The 8,175-nt window shown below is 43.2% G+C and overlaps 1 protein-coding gene across 10 annotated transcripts in view; it reads left to right on the forward strand.

Annotated features, from left to right (window-relative positions):
- Positions 1–8,175, forward strand: part of FGGY (FGGY carbohydrate kinase domain containing) — a 483,924-nt gene that overhangs the window by 250,439 nt on the left and 225,310 nt on the right. The window lies entirely within an intron of this gene.

Below are 8,175 nucleotides of genomic sequence, written 5' to 3' on the forward strand. Positions count from 1 at the left end.
AGGCAGACGCTTTACCATCTGAGCCACCAGGGAAGTGAGTTTTCCAAATCTGCTGGCATATTGAGTGTAGCACTTTCACAGCATCATCTTTTAGGATTTGAAATAGCTCAACTGGAATTCTGTCACCTCCACTAGTTTTGTTCATAGTGATGCTTCCTAAGGCCCACTTGACTTCACATTCCAGGATGTCTGGCTCTAGGTGAGTGATTATACCATTGTGGTTCTCTGGGTCATGAAGATCTTTTTTGTATAATTCTTCTTCTGTGTATTCTTGCCATTTCTTCTTAATATCTTCTGCTTCTGTTAGGTCCATACCATTTCTGTCCTTTATTGAGCCCATCTTTGCATGAAATTTTCCCTTGACATCTCTAATTTCCTTGAAGAGACCCCTAGTCTTTCCCATTCTGTTGTTTTCCTCTATTTCTTTGCACTGATCACTGAGGAAGGCTTTCTTATCTCTGCTTGCTATTCTTTGTAACTCTGCATTCGAATGTGTCTAAGCTTTGCCTTTAGTTTCTCTTCTTTTCTCAGCTGTTTATTTAGAAGCTTTGGCCCAGATGTTTTTGTTGCTTTTAAAACACAAATGCACTTACATTAATGTTTCCCCCTTTGTTTTCCAAAAGTAAGTTTTTTAAGCAGAAAGAGAGGACAGGACCTTGCATTCTTAAAGGGTTAAGCTTAGGGGCCAGAAGTGGCTAAGGAGTGCCTAGGAAGGTGATCTGTTTAGCAGTTTTGACCAAGTTTTATCCTTCTTCTACCTCCATCTCTCCTCTTTACCTCATAGCCAGTTTAGAGTTAGAATGTCTCGGAAAGAAAGGAGGCCTGGAAGCAAATATTCCCTCTTGTTTCCCAGCCTGCCTATGCTCCTTTCAGGATGGGAGGAGAAAAGACGCTCAAATGTCTTAAAAAGTCATTCACCCATCCAAGCATGTAGTTACTAAGGATATATATTGAAAGCTTGCAAACCTGGTGCTTACTGGAGAAGGAAATGGTGATGCACTCCTGTATTCTTGCCTAAAGAATTCCATGGATAGAGGAGCCTATTGGGCTACAGTCCATGGGGTCACAAAGAGTTGGACACAACGTGGTGACTGAACAACAGCTGGTCCAGGCACTGGATATTACCAGCAGTGAACCGAGCAGCCAATGTCCCAAACCTTTTAGTTGTTCTCCCCTGGCCTGCATGTTTGTGACTTAACGGTACTGGTGTGAGACAACCAACCCTTGAGATGTATTGTGACGCTATAATCAGGGGTCTGAACATGGAGTTTGAAGATCTGGATTTAAATGTGTATATTCTCTCTACCTGTGTACCTTGAGTCAAATATCATACCTCTTCATACTTCTGAATTTTCCCTCCTGCAGTAGGAGATAGCTGTGCTCTTCTCATTGATATGTTAGGATGAACACAATTAGAGCAGATGGCTTAGCATCTGGCACATAGCAGGCATGCAATAGTGAGGTATTTTCCTTTGATTTTTCTCACTCTGGAATCACAGTGCCTGACACAAAGTAGGAACCTTATTAAGGGAAGTTCTCTTAGTTATTATCCAGGAGAATTATCTTCCCTTTGCATAGGCAGTTGGAGAAGAACCCCACCCATGCTTCTGGACGTCATCTGCCTTCCTTGAATCTCTACCCTATATTTCCTTCCCTAAAACTCTTTCATGGAATGCAGGGTTCCCTACTTTAAGATTCTGTTTAGGTTGAGGTCAGAAACAACCTCAAGATCTGGTTAGATGAACTCCATGCTGAGAGATTGCCAAGAGTCAGGTTAAGAATCTGGCTTTGGAATTGGATGTCATCCAGGCCTCACACAAGCCCCGAACAATTACGGTTCCTTCAAGTGCTGACCTGGTGTGACCTGCCTCAGATCCTACATTCTGACTGGCAGAAGGAGTCAACATTCTGCTTTGGAGAAAGGCTCCTGGACTCTCAGTCTCTGGGGAAGCCTGGGAACAGGAGGATAAAGATCAAAGAAGCAAGTGCCACTCAACTCCTGCTTTTTCCAGTTCTGGAAAAAGAGGAGGAAGGACTTGGTGGGAATAAAAATCAAAGATAAAAGGACATTTCGTACATAAGGTGCCGGTTATAAGTACTCCAGCAGACAGCCAGAAGATAGGAGTAGTTTTGTTTGCTCTTTCTGGGGGTGGTTCTGGCCAAGGCTCCTGCTGCTGATATTTTTCTCGCTTACAAAAATAGTATTAACTTGGTTCCAGGTCTGTGCTTGGCTCTGGCAGCGCAGCTGTCCTGAAAGGCAATAACAACCTGATTCCTGTCTCTGGCCCTCTCCCCCCAGTTTTTCTTCTCTACCAGTTCAACTTCTGATTGTCCTGCACATCTTGAAGGCAGGCTATCTCCTCAGGGGGCCTTCCCTGACTCCGCTAAGCTGACTTAAGATGTCCTTTCTCTCCCTCCCATGATGTCTGAGACTTGCCTCCATTACTGTGCACATCACAGGTTTGTGTGTGATGTCTCATTTGTCTCATTTTTGAGTTTGTGGACTCTTTGAGAGTAGGCCCTGTGCCGTTTCATTCTTATATTCCAGCAACCAGCACAGTGCTTTTATTGTGGAGGACGGTTAACACCGTGCGTATTTGGTGAATGAGGGAGTGCATGGCGTCCCCTCCGTGAGGGATGGATGGATGCTCAGCTGAGAAACAGGGTAACCTCCCATTACAGAGGAAACTCCCTGCACAGTCGGTGTACCTGGCTCAAGTCTGCACGAGGCAAAGGGTTGTGTGGAGCACTCCCTGATCCAGTCTGGGAAGTCTGGAGACTCCTGTCCTTTGTGCTCCATCACTTTAGCGGGTGTTGGCCGGGAGCAAACATAGTGCCTTGGTTTGGCATCACTCTGATTCCAGATACTGGTTTCTTTGCCAGATGTTGATTTGGTTTAAATTGCTCATCTAGGCCAGATGTTGAATTGCCTTAAATCACTCAAGTTGCAGAATCAAACCAAAATGAGAATTTTTCATTTCTCCCTCTCCTCCCATCCCTTCCCCTCTGCTCTCCACTTCCTTCCTCCTTTTCTTTTTGCAGAAGAATTGGTTTAGCCCATCTTGCAAAAAGCACTTCTGGTTCAGTGCCTTCTTAGAGAAAAAACATGGTTTATTCCAGTGAGCAATAAAATTTGCCAACTTCACATCTCACCATTGTCGGTACTCTAGAAGCCATACTGATTCTCAGAGCATCCTTATACACACTATTATTTTGTTTCCTTTATTAAATAAAACAATGAGGCTCACAAAGACTACCTAACTTACCTAAAGTCACATGGTTAACAAGTGGTAAATGCATGATTTAAACCCACGCTATCTGATTCCACACTTCTAATCACTGTGCCTTATGGAATGCATATTTGTTACAATATGATCTTGCCTAGGCTTGCATTTGACCTCATTTATACTCCAATATAAAACAAAAAGTTAAAGAATAGCACATGAGAAAGTAGCAAATATCAAAAAAAGAAATTTCGATAACTATTTATTGATGACTCACTCTACTAGTTGATGGGAATCTAAGGTAAATATGAGAGAAAACTAAGCTTCTGTGTACTTGTATCTACTAGTAGTGAAAATAAACATTAAATACACAACACAATTATACATCCCAAGTATATAAGGCTTTGGGAAAATATGGAATGGACCCAAAATTGAGACTTGAAGAATTGTAAAAGGATTCTTAGAGCAAGTGATGTCTGTAATGTAATTGCAACATTTCCTGCCCTATAATTTCTTCTCGGGCTTCCCAGGTGGGGCTAGTGGTAAAGAACCTGCCTGTCAATGCAGGAGACATAATAAGAGATGCGTGTTCAATCCCTGGGTCAGGAACATCCCCTGGAGAAGGAAATGGCAACCCACTCCAGTATTGTTGTCTGAAGAATCCCATGGACAGAGGAGCCAAGCATGCTATAGTCCTTAGGTCGCTGAAGTGACTTCGGACACACTTGCTTCTTGATAAAATGGAACTTATTTAGTTGTTGAAACTTTCAAACTTCAGTGAGGTTTTATTCCTAAAAACAACAACAAGAACAATATCATAAGTAAAACAAGAATCACTACTCTTATTGGTGCCACTGTTACTGTGAGTGTTTCTTACTTGCCTTCCATGTGCCAAGTACTGTGGCTGACACTTCACGTACTTTATCTGTTGGTTCTCATGATGATCCTACAAGGCAGAAGTTACTTCCCATTCTATACACGAGGAAGCTGGAGGCAGAAAGAGTAACATCTGCGCCATCACATAGCTAGTATCATGGCAAGATGTGGACCTGAGACTGACTTCAGAGCTCAATGATCTTTCTCTTTATCTCAGTGGTTCTCAGCCAGGGGTGATTTTAACTCCTCAGCCCCACTCCCTTGGGACATTTGGCCATATCTGGAGACATTTTTTTTATTGTCATTTGGAAAAGAGGAACTGGCATGGCATGTGGTGGGTAGAGGCCAAGAATGCTGCTAAATGCCCTGCAGCACTCAGGACAGCCCCGCAACGGAAAGTTATCCAGCCTCAAGTGTCAGTAGTGCTGGGGATGAGGAGTCCTACTTTTAACTGAAACCCTTCCAATGATATTATTTCCCTTCATCAATTCAGGTGTTTTTTTTGTTTGTTTTATTTTTCCATAGAAACCAGGAAGCAGCCCCAATTAACTGTCTTAGTGATACGTTAGTACTTGGTCAAAATGTTCTTTCTGAAATTAACTCTTCAGTGAAACTAGTTGTGAGATAAGAAACTGAAGACTTCTGAATAGGGAGTTTAAGATGACTCCCACCCCTTCTGTCTTACCCAAAGTCTAACACTAGACCACTTGTCCTTTCAACACATCAGATACACTTGCCCTCTGGCCTTTGCTTGTGTTGTTTGCTTTGTTTGGGGTGCTTCCTTCCTCCCCACTTCCACAGTCCTACTCATACATGAGAAATCAGGCTAAATGTCACTTCCACAATGGAGATGTCTCCAAACTTAGCCTCATTCTTAGAAACCAAGAATCACTCCCTCCCTGTGTTTCTGCCACACTTTCACCTTTTTCACTTTTTACACCATTTCATGTTTTTTCTACCCATCATTCAGCGTAGAACCCACAGAGTCAGTCATCCGGGTATCAGTGAGTTAATGAAGATAGTAAAAGTGAGAGGATTTTGAAAGATCCAAAACAAGAATTGGTAAATCCAGGTATGGGAGCATTAAAAAAAATGTAAATACTTACGGCCTGCCCACCAAGGATCCTGAGCCTGAGTACGTGAGGTGGGTCCAGAAAACTGATTAGGGGATGGAAGGTGTCACCTGGTGCCCAGAGGAGGAGGCCTGCAGGACAAGTTGGCACTGAGCACACAGGTGAGAAGCAGGAAGGACGTGCAGCTTTCAGGCAGACAGATCTGACCAAACCAGAACGGTGCTAAGAAGGAGCCAGGCCTAGCGGATCAAGAGCTGGAGGCAGGAAGGAGTGTATCCAGCGAGAAAGCAGAGGTGGATCCAAAGAGGCAGACCTTCTGTGAGGAATGGAGGGGATTAGAAGAGCAGATAAAGTCTCGCTGGCAAATCTAGAAGGAGAAAAGCAGTGTCAGTACCCAAACAGATAGAGTGAGGGTGACTCTGGGAGTTACTGGATGTGAATCAGAAGGGGGAGGAGGAGTTTGTTTGTGTGATTTTTAAGACTATTGTTTCAGGATGAGGTTTGGTTTAATGAGAACCACTGCTGCCTGATACCAGAGCAGCTACGTGAGACTTGTTGAGGGGCAGAGAGGGGAGAAGGGGGTGGGCAAGACAGCTTTGGGTTTCCTGCCCCCAGGCCCCAGGGCTTTCCTGGAACACTGTGCTCTGGATTGTGAGGGATGGGCCATAGCTGAGAGACCAGTCTTTCCTGTGGCCAGAAATCCGGGAGGAATGTGGGCCCCTGGGGCTGCAGCCAGCTCCTGTGGCCTATCCTTCTCCACTGCACAACGCAGGGTGTACAGCCATGAGCCTACCCTGAAATGGTGGTTTCTTTATTTGATACACATGCTGCTGTTTGGATAATGAGTGATCATAGGCTTCAGAACTGAAAGTTTGCTCAAAGACTTTGTATATCAAATTCTTCAATATGAAAATGAGAAAACCAAAGCCCAGGAAAACAGTGAGTCATCAGGGTTGCCCCTCTCATTACCATCAGGGTTGGAGTTAGAAACTGAGCCTCCGAATGTATTGGTCAGGGGCCCTGCCCCCATTCTTCCACACTATCTCCAAATTAGGAAGAGGGAATGGTTTTGGGTATGTGGGGATGCTTACCGGTTGTAGAAAATAAGAGGAGGTGAGAAGCAGGTATACTCAATACAGGTGCTTACATAAGTATATGTGTATGCAACTGTGTATGCACTGCATGTACGTGTATATGTGCTGGTAAATCCCTGCACGTGCATATACGTTGTTACTTCATTCTACACATCATATCCTATTTAAAGACTGTAATTAGGATCCTAGGTGGCCATCAAATAGGTAAATTAGTTGTTCTAAGCCACACATGAGCAAGTCTCTTCCATTTTGTCATCACAGTCTCCCTTAAAAGCTGGTAATAATAAAAGCACCTGGCATTCAAGGTCCTTCTGGGAAGTTCAAAGCAGTTATTTTTTTGTTTCATTCTGTGCCCAGCTTTGTGCTCGGCACTTAAATAGTCAGTGTCATCAACTCACAAATAGTCAGTGTCATCAACTCACAACTATGCTGGAACATACCACTGTTTTCTGTATTTGATATACAAGGATATCAAGGTTTAAAAACTTGTTCAGCATGGCATTTCTATAAATGATAAAGTTGGACCCTAGGTCCAAGTCTTTCTAACTCCAGAGTCTATAAGCTTTCTCCTGCTTGCCCTGCAAGAATATTTTTGTCTGCCTAGATATATCTACGCCTTGACTTACATTAGCCTGCAGTTACACAAACATGTCTATATCTAAAGCAAAAGATAGAGCTTCTATAATATTTAACATTCTTCCAGGTAGGTGTGTTTCTAAATCCATTTTATGGATGAGAGAGTTGAGGCACAGAGTGGAGAAGGGACTTAATAAAATGTAAGCACAGCACAAATTTCTGGGGTTCTCCCAGTTGTGAGGAATTAAGACCAGGCTTATTGACCAGGCTGGCTATTTTTTGACTGCATGCTGGAGAGATCAGTAATACTAAAGTTGATAAAATTTCATTGATTATTTTTTTTTATTAATATTGAAATGAATGTTGACACTAAACTTATTTGTGTAGTGACTTGCTGTTCTAACCACCATCAAGGTATTTTTAACTCCATGAATGGTTGAGCAAACAGACACTCAAGCCGGTGAAGGAATTTGCTTAGGGATACAGGGTGAGGAAGGATTGTATTCAAGACTGTGATACTGATCTCTCTCCCCCCTTTGGTGAAGACTTTTCATCAAACAATGGAGAAAGTGCTTCCTCCTAAATAGAGCAGAATGTTGACTCAGTGTGAGTTCCTGGGCTCTGAGGCCCTGATTTCAAGTAAATCTGTGACCCTCATCAGCTTCAGAAACTTACCTGGTATCCAGAGGGAATTTTTAACCAGGAGGCTCTACTTATTCTCTCATGTATTAATATGTGACTGAAAACATGAGCTGTTGTTTTCCTTTGCTGAACTTGGAAACAAAAACAAAGACACACAGAATAACCCGGTCCCAGGTTCTGACTCTGCCACCACCTGTTAGGAGGACTTCCCACTCCAAGTTCAAAAGTTAGAAGACTGCTGGAAAAGTGTTTGTTTCGGGGCCTGAGGTCTAAGATTGCACTTGCGTCACTGACTGTGTGAGTAGGCTTACCCAACAGGTCCACTGTTTTTCATGGCACAGAAACTCAACACATGGTGCTTCACATCCATATAATATCCCCAAGTGCTAATGTTTACTTTGGGGCTTGCACATCCGCAGCTGTTGGTGGGAAAATGAACATCTCCAGTTATTGCTCAGGGGCGGCAGCCTCACATCTGAACTCCTGGCTGCTTCCTTATCATCTCTCCACTGGCCTGCTGAATTTCCTTGTTTTCAATTTTCTCTTAACTAAGCATTCATATGAGTCATAATAAAAGGTGAACAGGAAAGAAAAAATGTTTTCCTACACTGGGAATCTTGAGAATCACCTCCTGGCACCCTGCAACCAGTATAGATGTCTAGAGAAACTAAGGAAGAAAAATTTTGGGGA

Source organism: Cervus canadensis, chromosome 2 (genome assembly GCF_019320065.1).
Source record: "Cervus canadensis isolate Bull #8, Minnesota chromosome 2, ASM1932006v1, whole genome shotgun sequence".
Lineage (NCBI taxonomy): Eukaryota > Metazoa > Chordata > Mammalia > Artiodactyla > Cervidae > Cervus > Cervus canadensis.